Source organism: Delphinapterus leucas, unplaced genomic scaffold (genome assembly GCF_059928025.1).
Source record: "Delphinapterus leucas isolate spDelLeu-1000000601 "Yukka" unplaced genomic scaffold, BTC_Dleu_Yukka2 spDelLeu_asBTCV2_sq31, whole genome shotgun sequence".
Lineage (NCBI taxonomy): Eukaryota > Metazoa > Chordata > Mammalia > Artiodactyla > Monodontidae > Delphinapterus > Delphinapterus leucas.
In genome coordinates, this window is record NW_028322240.1 from 22,963 (window position 1) to 36,574 (window position 13,612).

The following is a 13,612-nucleotide window of genomic DNA, read 5'->3' on the forward strand; positions in this document are numbered from 1 at the left end:
GCATAGGAAAAGAGGCAGAATGTCGACAATGATGCACGTGGCCAAAAAGGGCGTATGCGTTTTTTCCTGAATATATTCAGGAAAAAACGCATACGCCCTTTTTGGCCAACCAAGCAAGCGTGTAAAGGAAATCTGCACTACAATGAAGTCTCACTGCCCCCCGGTCAAAAGGGCCATCTGAAAAAAGTGTAAAATCCAGAAAGGCAGAACAGGTCTTGGAGAACAGGGAGCCTTGTTATGCTGATGGGCGGGATGTAAATTGCCAACAGCCACTCTGGAGAAATGTATGGTGTATCCTGAAACACGTAGGAAACAAAGCAACACAGCCTATGTCACTTCCACTATGGTCCTATAGCTTAGGGTAATTAAAATCACAAACACACAGCCACCCCAAAGTTTGGGATGGCTCTGTTTACAAGAACCTCGTCTACGGTACAAGTTAAATATCCGAGAAAGGAAAAAATGGATAAAGAATATCTGGTACGCACGTACAATTGAATATCACTCAGCAATGAAATCTACGTCTTCAGGCCCGTAGCAGCATAATGAGTGGATTCAGGTATGATGATTCTACGAGAAATAAGTCACACAGAAAAAGAAACATCATAAGATATCACTAATACACGGAATGTAAACTTGGCTACCCATGAACTGAATTACAAAACAGAACAGGGTCTCAAATTTAGAAAACCAACTTATGCTTGCTTATGGGGAAAGGTGAGTTGGGGTGCTGCATAAAACCAGAGATTGAAATTAGCACAGATACCGTTCCATAAGCCAAATATATAATAGACAAGACCTACTCCTTGCTCAACGAAATGGACTCAACACCCCATATTCAACGCCTGGCAAGATACCTGACAAGTCAGAATCTTAAAACCCATGGATTTATATGTCTCCATAAGGAAATCAAGCGTGTGTACAGCGGCATAAACGCAGCAGTGAAAATCCGATAAAACCCATTATCAAAATAAATTTCAAAAACAAAACACAATGACAGTGAAATAGAGAGCAATTCTTAAATAATTCATTCAGGGCTTGTGATGCAACCTGGATTTCCCACATCTACACCCAGAGCTGGGTGAGACATAAGGCTGGACACTTCGGGCTGATAGCATTGGTGAGGTTCGGTGAGCAAACGCAGACCTTTTGAAGTCATACTGCATGGTACCCATTCCATGGGTTCCAAATTTCCAGGTTTAAGGGATTCTTCCTTCAGCTAAAACATGCATGGGAAACCCATAGTATGGTCCACCGTGTGATTGGGAAACGTTTTCAAATGCATCTCAGTTTTCGTCCCCTGGTACTCGGGTTCACCATTCCAGACGCTTTACTAACACTCTCCCCACTTGGAGAGTCAGTGCATTTAACCTCCTGTTTGGCACACTTTGCAATTTCTGCGCAAGATGAATAGGAATAGGGAGAACCAATGAGAGACTAGCTGTAGGTGTCTGCACGGGGAAATGGAATGCTCATTTCCGACCAGGAAGAGGAATTAAACAAAGGCTCAGCATGCCCGGCCGGAAAGAGATTAGGGCCTGAAGCAATATTGCGGTTTTGCGGCCAGCTCACAAGAAAGCGAGTTGAAGAAAGGAGCTCAGCGGCACTGTAATTCACAAACCTGCATTGTTATGAATGACAGCTATCGTCCAAAAATGTATTGAAGTAAGTCATCCAAGAGGACTTGAAAGCGGGGCAGAATTTCAGGAAAACGATTTCGGGGGTAGACTGGAATTGTACTAAAAGCATAGGAAAAGAGGCAGAATGTCGACAACGATGCACTTGGCCAAAAAGGGCGTATGCGTTTTTTCCTGAATATATTCAGGAAAAAACGCATACGCCCTTTTTGGCCAAGCAAGCAAGCAGGTAAATGAAATCTGCACTACAATGAAGTCTCACTGCCCCCCGGTCAAAAGGGGCATCTGAAAAAGTGTAAAATCCAGAAAGGCAGGACAGGTCATGGAGAACAGGGAGCCTTGTTATGCTGATGAGGGGGATGTAAATTGCAAACAGCCACTCTGGAGAAGTGTATGGGGTTTCCTGAAACACGTAGGAAACAAAGCAACAGAACCTATGTCACTTCCACTTATGGTCCTATAGCTTACGGAAATTAAAATCAAAAACACACAGCCACCCCAAAGTTTGGGACAGCTCTGTTTACAAGAACGTCGTCTACGGTACAAGTTAAATATCCCAGAATGTGAAAAATGGTTAAAGAAGTTGTGGTACGCACGTACAATGGAATATCACTCACCAATGAAATCTATGTCATCAGGCCCGTCGCGGCATATTGAGTGGATCCAGGTACGATGATTCTAAGTGAAATAAGTCACACAGAAAATGAAACATCATAAGATATCACTAATACACGGAATGTAAACTTGGCTACACATGAACTGAATTACAAAACAGAACAGGGTCTCAAATTTAGAACACCAACTTATGCTTGCTTATGGGGAAAGGTGAGGTGGGGTGCTGCATAAAACCAGAGATAGAAATTAGCACACATACCTTTCCATAAGCCAAATATGTAATAGTCAAGACCTACACCTTGCTCAACGAAATGGACTAAACACACCATATTCAACTCCTAGGATTACATATGACTAGTAAGAATCTTCAAACCCATGGATTTATATGTCTCCGTAAGAGAATCAAGTGTGTGTACAGCTGCATGAAGGCAGCAGAGAAAATCCGATAAATCCCATTATCAAAATAAACTACAAAAACAAACACAATGACAGTGAAATAGAGAGCAATTCTTAAATAATTCATTCAGGGCTTGTGATGCAACCTGGATTTACCACATCTACACCTAGAGCTGAGTGAGACATAAGGTTCGACACTTTGGGCTGATAGCATTGGTGAGGTTCGGTGAGAAAATGCAGGCCATTTGAAGTCATACTGCATGGTACCCATTGCATGGGTCCCACCTCTCCAGGTTTAAGGGATTCTTCCTTCAGGTAAAACACGCATGGGAAACCCAGCATATGGTCCACCGTGTGACCGGGAAACCTTTTTAAATGCATCTCAGTTTTCTTCCCCTCATACTCGGTTTTACCATTCCAGACGCTTTACTAACTCTTTCCCCAATTGGAGAGTCAGTGCCTTTAACCTCCTGTTTGGCACAGTTTGGAATTTCTGAGCAAGATGAACAGGAATAGGGAGAACCAATGAGAGATTAGCTGTAGGTGTCTGCACGAGCAAATTTAACGCTCATTTCCCATCAGGAAGAGGAATTAGCCAAAGGCTCAACATGCCGTGCCGGAACCAGATTAGGGCCTGAAGCAATCCTGCGGTTTTGCGGCCAGCTCACAAGAAAGCGAGTTGAAGAATGGAGCTCAGGGGCACTGTAATTCACAAACCTGCAGAGTTATAAATGACAGCTATCGTCCAAAAATGTATAGAAGTAAGGCTGCAAAGAGGACTTGAACGCGGGGCAGAATTCCAGGAATACGATTTCAGGAGGTAGATGGGAAGTCCTCTGAAAGTATAGGAGAAGAGGCAGAACTTCGACAATGATGCACTTGGTCAAAAAGGGCATATGCGTTTCTTCCAGGGCCCTCATTAAAGAGGGTAGGAGGCTCCCAGCATGCTTCAGTGGCCAACAGAGGGCCTACGTCACCAAGGCGACGTGAGCCATCCAGGCAGGAGTGACCTCACATCAGAGCGCCCACCTCACAGAAGGGTAAGGAACCCAGTCATGATCAGACTCTCACCAGAGTGCCCATATAAGCAAGGGGCTGGGAATCAGGCACGAGTGTCCTCACACCCGTGGGGCCACATCATCGAAAGTTGAGGTACCCAGCACATGTGGCCTCAAACCAGAAGACCCACATCACCATGGGTCTCAGAGCGAGGCAGGCAGGATTAACCTCAAAACACATGGCCCATTGTATAAAAAGGTGAGGAATCCAGCAGTTGGAACATCCCAGCAGGCGGCCCAGAGCACCGAGGCTATGGGATCCAGGCAGTGATGAACTCACAACAGAGGGCCCTCATCGTGATACTGTAAGCAACCCAGCCATTGTGACCTCAGAGCACAAGGCCCACATCCCCATGGGGAAGGGAACCAAGCAGGAGTGTCATCGCACCAGTGGGCACACAACAGAAAATGTGGGGAGCCCAGCAGTTAGGGCCGGACGCCAGAGGGCCCTCATCACTGAGGAGAGGAGGCTCCCAGCAAGCTCCAACTGCTACCAGAGGGCCGACGTCGCCAATGCGGGGTGTGCCAGCCAGGCAGGAGTGACCTCAGAGCAGAGGGCCAACCACACAAAAGTGTGAGGAACCCAAAGAGGATCAGACTCTCACCAGAGGGCCCACATCACCAAGGGAATGGAAACCAGGCAGGAGTGTCCTCACACCAGTGGGGCCACATCACCGAAATGTGACGGACCCAGCACACGTGGCCTCAAACTACAGGACACACATCACCAAGGGGCTGGGAGTGAGGCAGGCAGGAGGAGCCTCAAAACAGAGGGCCCATTGCGTAAAAAAGGTGAGGAATCCCGCAGTTGGAACCTCCCAGCAGGCGGCCAGGAGCAGCGAGGCTATGGGATCCAGGCCTGACTGAACTCAAAACAGAGGGCCCACATTCTGACACTGTGAGCAACCCAGCCGTTGGGACCACAGAGCAGAAAGCCCACATCCCCTAGGGAAGGGACCCTGGCTGGAGTGTACTCACACGACAGGGCGCACATCAGAAAATTTTGGGAGCCCATGAGTTAGGGCCTGACGCCAGAGGGCCCTCATTACCGAGGGGAGGAGACTCCCAGCAGGCACCAACTCCCAACTGAGGGCCCACATCGCCAACGTGACGTGTGCCAGCCAGGCAGGAGTGACCTCACAGCAGAGGGCCCACCTCCCAGAAGTGTGAGGAATCCAGACAGGATCAGACTCTCACCAGAGGGCCCCCATCACCAAGGGGATGGGAACCAGGCAGGAGTGTCCTCACACCAGTGGGGCCACATCAATAAAGGTGAGGAAACCGGTACATGTGGCCTTAAACCAGAGGACCTACATCACAAAGGGGCTGGGAGTGAGTCAGGAAGTAGGAGCATAAAAACACAGGACCCAAAGAATAAAAAAGGTAAGGAATCCAGCAGTAGGAACCTCCCAGCAGTCGGCTCAGAGCACAGAGTCTATGGGATCTAGGCCTGAGTGAACTAACACCAGAGAGACAACATCATGAAACGGTGAACAACACAGGTGTTGGGACCTTAGAGCAGAAGGCCCACATGCCCATGGGGATGGGAACCTCGCAGGAGTGTCCTCGCACCACTTAGCACGTATCAGAAAATGTGGGTACCCAGCAGTTAGGGCCTGACGCTAGAGGGCCCCCATCACCGAGGGGAGGAGGCTCCCAGCAGGCTCCAAGTGCCACAAGAGGGCAGATGTTGCCCAGGTGGGGTGTGCCAGCCAGGCAGGAGTGACCTCACAGCAGAGGGCCCACCTCACAGAAGGGTGAGGAACCCAGCCAGGATCAGACTCTCACCAGAGGGCCCACATCATCAAGGGGATAGGAAGCAGGCAGGAGTGTCCTCACACCAGTGTGGCCACATCATCCAAAGGCGAGGGACCCAGCACACGTGGCCTCACACCAGAGGACACACATCACCAAGGGACTGGGAGTGAGGCAGGCAGGAGGAGTCTCAAAACAGAGGGTCCATAGAAGAAAAAAGGTGAGGAATCCCGCAGTTGGAACCTCCCAGCAGGTGGCCAGGAGCAGCGAGGCTATGGGATCCAGGCCGGAGAGAACTCACAGCAGAGGGCCCTCATCATGAAACTGAGCAACCCACGGTTGGGACCTCAGAGCAGAAGGCCCACATTCCCATGGGGTTGGGAACCTGGCAGGAGTGTACTCGAACCACAGGGCGCATATCAGAAAATATTGGGAGCCCAGGAATTAGGGCCTGACGCCAGAGGGCCCTCATTACCGAGGGCAGGAGACCCCCAGCAGGCACCAAATCCCACCAGAGGGCCGACTTCGCCAAGGCGGGGTGTGCCAGCCAGGCAGGAGTGACGTCAGAGAAGAGGGCCCACTTCACAGAAGTGTGAGGAACCCAACCAGGATCAGACTCTCACCGGATGGCCCACATCACCAAGGGGATGGGAACCAGGCAGGAGTGTCCTCACACCAGTGGGGCCACATCAGCCAAAGGTGAGGAACCCAGCACATGTGGCCTCAAACCACAGGACACACATCACCAAGGGGCTGGGAGTGAGGCAGGTGTCCGGAGGGGCACATTTAACTCTAATTTCCCACCAGGAAGAGGAATTAACCAAAGGCTCAGAGTGCCGTGCCAGACCCTGATTATGGCCTAAAGCAAACCTGCGGTTCTGTGGCCAGCTTTCAAGGAAACGAGTTAAGAAAGGAAATCACAGGCACTGTAATTCACAAACCTGCAGAGTTATAAATGACAGCTATTGGCAAAAATATACTGAAGTAAGTCTGCAAAGAGGACTTCAAAACGAGGCAGAATTGCAGGAATCATATTTCAGGAGGTAGATTGGAATTGCGTTTAAAGCATGTGAAAAGCGGCAGATCTTTGACAGTGATGCACTTGGACAAAAGTGCGTAAACATTTTTTCCTGGATATATTCAGGAAAAAACACATATGCCCTTTTTGGCCAACCAAGCACTCGAGCAATGGAAATCCGCACTACAATGAAGTCTCATTTCCCATTCGTCAAAAGGGCCATCTGAAAAAAGTGTAAAAACCAGAAACACAGGACAGGCCATGGAGAACAGGGAGCCTTGTTATGCTGATGGGCGAGATGTAAATTGCCAACAGACACTCTGGAGATGTTTATGGTGTATCCTGAAACATCTGAAAAACAAAGCTACAGACCCTAGGGCACTTCCACTTTTGGCCCTATAGCTTAGGAAAATTAAAATCAACAAGACACAGCCAACACCAAATTTAGGGCTGCTGTGTTTACAAGAACCTTGAGTCCAGTACAAATTAAATATCCCAGAAAGAAAAATATGGATAAAGGAGTTGTGCTACTTACGTACAATGGAATATCACTCAGCAATGAAATCAATGTCATCAGGCCTGTAGCAGCAAATTGAGTGGATTTAAGTATGATGATTCTAAGAGAAATATGTCACACAGAGAAAGGTAATTATCATAAGATATCACTAATAGAGAGAGTGTAAACTTGGCTACACATAAACTGAATTCCAAAACCGAACAGAGTCACACATTTAGATAAAAACTTATGCTTGCTTAAGGGGAAAGTTGAGTTGCGGTGCTGTATAAAACCAGAGATTGAAATTAGCACACATACCGTTCCATAAGCCAAATATGTAATAGACAAGACCTACTCTTTGCTCAACGAAATAGACTCATCCATGGTGTATCACCTCACACCTGTTAGAATGGGCATCATCAGAAAATCTACAAACAACAAATGCTGGAAAGGGTGTGGAGATAAGGAACCCTCTTCCGCTATTGTTGGGAATGAAATTGATACAGTCACTGTGGAGAAAGTTATGGAGTTTCTTATAAAACTAAGAATAGAATTACCATATGATACAGCAGTCCCACTACTGGGCATATACCCAGACAAAACCATAAATCAAAAAGAGACATTCACCGCAATGTTCATTGCATCACTATTTACAATATCCAGGTAATGGAAGCAACCTAAATGCCCACAGACAGACGAATGCATAAAGACGTGGTACATATATAAAATGGAATATTACTAAGCCATAAAAAGGAATGAAATTGGGTCATTTGTAGAGACGTTGATGGATCTAGAGACTGTCATACAGAGTGAAGTAAGTCAGAAAGAGAAAAAGAAATCTTGTCTATTAATGGCTATATGTGGAACCTAGACAAATTGTACAGATGAACCGTTTTGCAAGGCAGAAATAGAGCAACAGATGTAGACAACAAACGTATGGACACCAAGGGGGGAAAGCTGTTGGGGGGTGGTGGTGGGAGGAGTTGAGAGATTGGGATTGGCATGTATACATTTATATGTATAAAATAGATAACCAAAAAGAACCTGCTGTATAAAAAAATAAAATAAAATTCAAATTACAAAAAGTAAAACAGAAAAAATATTCTTCCCTTCACATACATGTATTTATATGAATAAATTATTTCCATGCTTATATCTGTAAATACAAAAAAGAGGAATAAAATCTACCTTGAACCAAAAAAGAAAAAAAAACAGAACCCACCAGCTACACAGAGGAAAACCGTATCAGGGCACTTGCTCCAGTTGTAAACAATTCTGAAGTTGGTCGGTGGTGGGGAATCATCTCCCATTCAGCCAGCAGGCCCCACGCAACAAGCGTCCTCATTGCAAAGCTGGGGGACCGTGCCGAGGCATCTGTGAGTAAACGTGGGCTGAGCCCCAGGCCAGCTGCTGCTGAAATGTTCCCACCCTTCCCAGGTAAAACACCTGAATATGTACAAGGACTTGAAAGCCTAGAGGAAGGGCCATGGAGCCACATGAGCGACAGCATGCCAGCTGACTTGGTGCCTGCAGGCCAGCCAGGATGGTCCTGGTCCTGGGTGCTCTTCTGCAAGCTTTCCATTTCCCTGCCTGAGATACCCCTGCTGTCCCGGCCCCCACTGCTTTCTTCCTCACTCACCTCTGCCCAGGGAGAAATTCCAGCGGCAGGTATGGGTGACACATCCTCTTCTTTAGCAGGTGGCATCTTGGCAACTGCTGCAGAAAGTCCAGCAGAGCCCCACTCACACTGGGCCACCCACAAAGCCGTGGCCTCTCACTCCCTCCCACCAGTCCAGCCCCAAGACTGCTGACAGGGCAGAGAAAATGGCGTCAGGCACAGCTGCAGGGGCTCTTGCTGCCTGGAGCGGTGTTTATATTGATCTGAACCCAGGCACACCTGGGGAGGGCTGGCCGGCATGGTCGGGCTTCCCAGGCCAGCCAATAATCACCCCTCAGGGGCTCACAGTTGCAGAAACTGGAACTTGCTGAATCGGCCAGGTCCAAGGAACAGGTGTGGGCTCCTGAGAGTCAGGATAGACAAGGGGCTGCAGCTCTGGCTTGTTTTCTAATTATATTATCTGGCCCATGAGTGGGAGACAACTTCAAGAAAACCCTCTCCTAATGAGAGGAACCCAGGAGTCAGGGAGAGGAGGGGTGGCTGGTGGGTGGAGACAGAGGCCTGGTGCCCCGGGTGCAGCGGAAGTCTCTGGAAGACCAGGTGGAGGGAGGCCACACAGAGTGATGCCCAGGGTCACAGACCTGTCGGAGCTGCTGTTTGTTAGTTCAAGTCCTGCTCTGAGGTGCTCTGTGTCAGATCTGAGTGACAGGTGAGCTGGGAGTGCTCTGCAATGAGGGCGATATGCACGGTTCCTGTGTTCCCAGCCCTGCCATGGTACCTGCAAGGGTAGCTCTGTATCCTGGGAGGGGCCTGACCACGAAAGCCCCATGGGCTGCAGGGGGACCTGCCCAGGGAACCCCATATCCTGGGAGGGTCCTGAACACGAGAGCCCCGTGGGCTGGGGTGGGGTACCTGCCCAGGTGAGCTCCACATCCTGGGATTGGCCTGACCTCGAGAGCCCCATGGGCTGCTGGAGTCCTGGTAAAGGATGTCAGGACAGTCAGTGAAGCCACCGAGGATATACCTCCAGTAGTTCCTAAATCCTACACCCTGCTGGTCATTCTACCAAACACCAGGACATGGTATTCTGTATTAGTCTTCAATGATGCCTTCTTTTGTATTCTATTAGTCCCAGAGTCACAAGAAATTTTGGCTTGTGAGTGGCAGGACTCAACATACAGCTAAAACAATTCTTCCGGGCCGTGTTGCCCCAAGGGTTCAAAAATTCCCACACCATCTTTGGGGAAAGCTCAGCTAAAGACCTAAAAGTTCTACCTCTGGAAAAGGAAACACTCCTTCAATATGCAGACGACATTCTGATCGCCAGCCCTACTAAGGAGACCTCTGAACTACGAAGCCAATAAAGGATACAAGTTGTCCAAGAAAAAGCTCAAATATCACAGACTACGGTGACCTGCCTGGGCTTCATTCTCACAGAAGGTCGGAGAAGCCCATCCCAGGAAAGGGAAGAAACAATTTACAGCCTTACCCATTTCTGAAACTAGAAGACAGCTTAGGGGTTCCTGGGGAGGCCAGGGTTTGCTGCTTCTGGATCCCTAACTACAGTCTACTAGCTCGGCCTCTATATGAAACACTGAAAGGAAAAGGTGATGATCCTTTTGAATAGAATGCAGAAGTGGCCTTTCAAGAATGGAAAGAGCAGTCAATTCAGACCCTTGCCCTGGAACTCCCTAATTTAGCTAAACCATTTGACCTTTACATTCCTGGTGAACGGTGAATCGCCATTGGAGTATTAGTGCAAAACCTGGGACCACTTGAAATGGAACAATGCAAGAATGCGATCCAGGTAGGATAAACTACGGTCACCAAGGGGCTTGGCCCACCGCCACATCTGGCCAAGATACTGGCAGTATCTGATAACCTGGAAATCAGCAGCCCAAAAGGCCACCTCCCTCCTAAGGAAAAAGGAACCCTCGTGGCGATCCTAACCCCCAACCATGCCCTGAAGTTGCAGGGTTGGCTCCGTGGGCACACTGATCTTGAGTGAGGAGGCCTTCCAACTCCAACCTCCATAGAGATAACCGGGGCAAAGGGGCACCATGACGACTCATGTGAAGGTGTCTGAACATGGAAATTTAACGCTCATTTCCCACCAGGAAGAGGAATTAACCAAAGGCTCAGCGTGCCCTGCCGGAAACAGATTAGGGCCTGAAGCAATCCTGCGGTTTTGCGGCCAGATCACAAGAAAGCGTGTTGAGGAAAGGAGCTCAGGGGCACTGTAATTCACAAACCTGCAGAGTTATGAATCACAGCTATCGTCCAAAAATGTACTGAAGTAAGTCTTCGAAGAGGACTTGAAAGCGGGGCAGAATTTCAGGAAAACGATTTCAGGGGGTAGGCTGGAATTGCACTTAAAGCATAGGAAAAGAGGCAGAATGTCGACAATGACGCACTTGGCCAAAAAGGGCGTATGCGTTTTTTCCTGAATATATTCAGGAAAAAACGCATACGCACTTTTTGGCCAACCAGGCCAGGGTGTAAAAGAAATCTGCACTACAGTGAAGTCTCACTGCCCAGCGGTCAAAAGGGCCATCTGAAAAACGTGTAAAATCCAGAAAGGCAGGACAGGTCATGGAGAACAGGGAGCCTTGTCATGCTGATGGGCGGGATGTAAATTGCCAACAGCCACTCTGGAGAAGTGTATGGTGTTTCCTGAAACACGTAGGAAACAAAGCAACACAGCCTATGGCACTTCCACTTATGGTGTTATAGCTTAGGGAAATTAAAATCAAAAACACACAGCCACCCCAAAGTTTGGGACGGCTCTGTTTACAAGAACCTCGTCTACAGTACAAGTTAAATATCCAAGAGAGCAAAAAATGGATAAAGAAGTTGTGGTACGCACGTACAATGGAATATCACTCAGCAATGAAAACTAAGTCATCAGGCCCGTGGCGGCATAATGAGTGGATTCAGGTACGATGATTTTACGAGAAATAAGTCACACAGAAAAAGAAATATCATAGGATATAACTAATACACGGAATGTAAACTTGCCTACACATGAACTGAATTACAAAACAGAACAGGGTCTCAAATTTAGAAAACCAACTTATGCTTGCATATGGGGAAAGGTGAGTTGGGGCGCTGCATAAAACCAGAGAGTGAAATTAGCACAGATACCTTTCCATAAGCTCAATATATAATAGACAAGACCTACTCCTTGCTCAACGAAATGGACTCAACACCCCATATTCAACGCCTCGGAAGATACCTGACAAGTAAGAATCTTAAAACCCATGGATTTATATGTCTCCATAAGGAAATCAAGCGTGTGTACAACGGCCTAAACGCAGCAGTGAAAATCCGATAAGTCCCATTTTCAAAATAAATTTCAAAAACAAAACACAATGACAGTGAAATAGAGAGCAATTCTTAAATAATTCATTCAGGGCTTGTGATGCAACCTGGATTTACAACAACTACAACCAGAGCTGGGTGAGACATAAGGCTGGACACATCGGGCTGATAGCATTGGTGAGGTTCAGTGAGCAAACGCAGACCCTTTGAAGTCATACTGCACGGTACCCATTCCATGGGTCCCAACTCTCCACGTTTAAGGGATTCTTCCTTCAGCTAAAACATGCATGGGAAACCCAGAATATGGTCCACCGTGTGATTGGGAAACGTTTTCAAATGCATCTCAGTTTTAGTCCCCTGGTACTCGGGTTCACCTTTCCAGACGCTTTACTAACACTCTCCCCACTTGGAGAGTCAGGGACTTTAAACTCCTGTTTGGCACAGTTTGCAATTTCTGCGCAAGATGAACAGGAATAGGGAGAACCAATGAGAGACTAGCTGTAGGTGTCTGCACTGGCAAATGGAACGCTCATTTCCCACCAGGAAGTGGAATTAACCAAAGGCTCAGCGTGCCCTGCCAGAAACTGATTAGCGCCTTAAGCAATCCTGCGGTTTTGTAGCCAGCTCACAAGAAAGTGAGTTGAAGAAAGGAGCTCAGGACCACTGAAATTCACAAACCTGCAGAGTTATGAATGACAGCTATCGTCCAAAAATGTATTGAAGTAAGTCTTCGAAAAGGAGTTGAAAGCGGGCCAGAATTTCAGGAAAACGATTTCAGGGGGTAGACTGGAATTGCACTTAAAGCATAGGAAAAGAGGCAGAATGTCCACAATGATGCACTTGGCCAAAAAGTGCGTATGCGTTTTTTCCTGAATATATTCAGGAAAAAACGCATACGCACTTTTTGGCCAACCAAGCAGGCGTGTAAATGAAATCTGCACTACAATGAAGTCTCACTGCTCCCCAATCAAAAGGGCCATCTGAAAAATGTGTAAAATCTTGAAAGGCAGGACAGGTCATGGAGAACAGGGAGCCTAGTTATACTGATGTGCGGGATATAAATTGCCAACAGCCACTCTGGAGAAGTGTATAGTGTTTCCTGAAACACGTAGGCAACAAATCAACACAGCCTATGGCACTTCCACTTATGGTCCTATAGCTTAGGGAAATTAAAATCAAAAACACACAGCCACCCCAAAATTTGGGACGGCTCTGTTTACAAGAACGTCGTCTATGGTACAAGTTAAATATCCGAGAAAGCAAAAAATGGATAAAGAAGTTGTGATACGCACGTATAATGGAATATCACTCAGCAATGAAATCTACGTCATCAGGCCCGAAGCGGCATAATGAGTGGATTCAGGTACGATGATTCTACGAGAAATAAGTCACACAGAAAAAGAAACATCATAAGATATGACTAATACACGGAATGTAAACTTGGCTACACATGAACTGAATTACAAAACAGAACAGGGTCTCAAATTGAGAAAATCAACTTATGCTTGCTTATGCGGAAAGTTGAGTTGGGGTGCTGCATAAAACCGGAGATTGAAATTAGCACAGATACCGTTCCATAAGCCAAATATATAATAGACAAGCCCTACTCCTTGCTCAACGAAATGGACTCAACACCCCATATTCAACGCCTGGCAAGATACCTGACAAGTAAGAATCTTAAAACCCATGGATTTATAT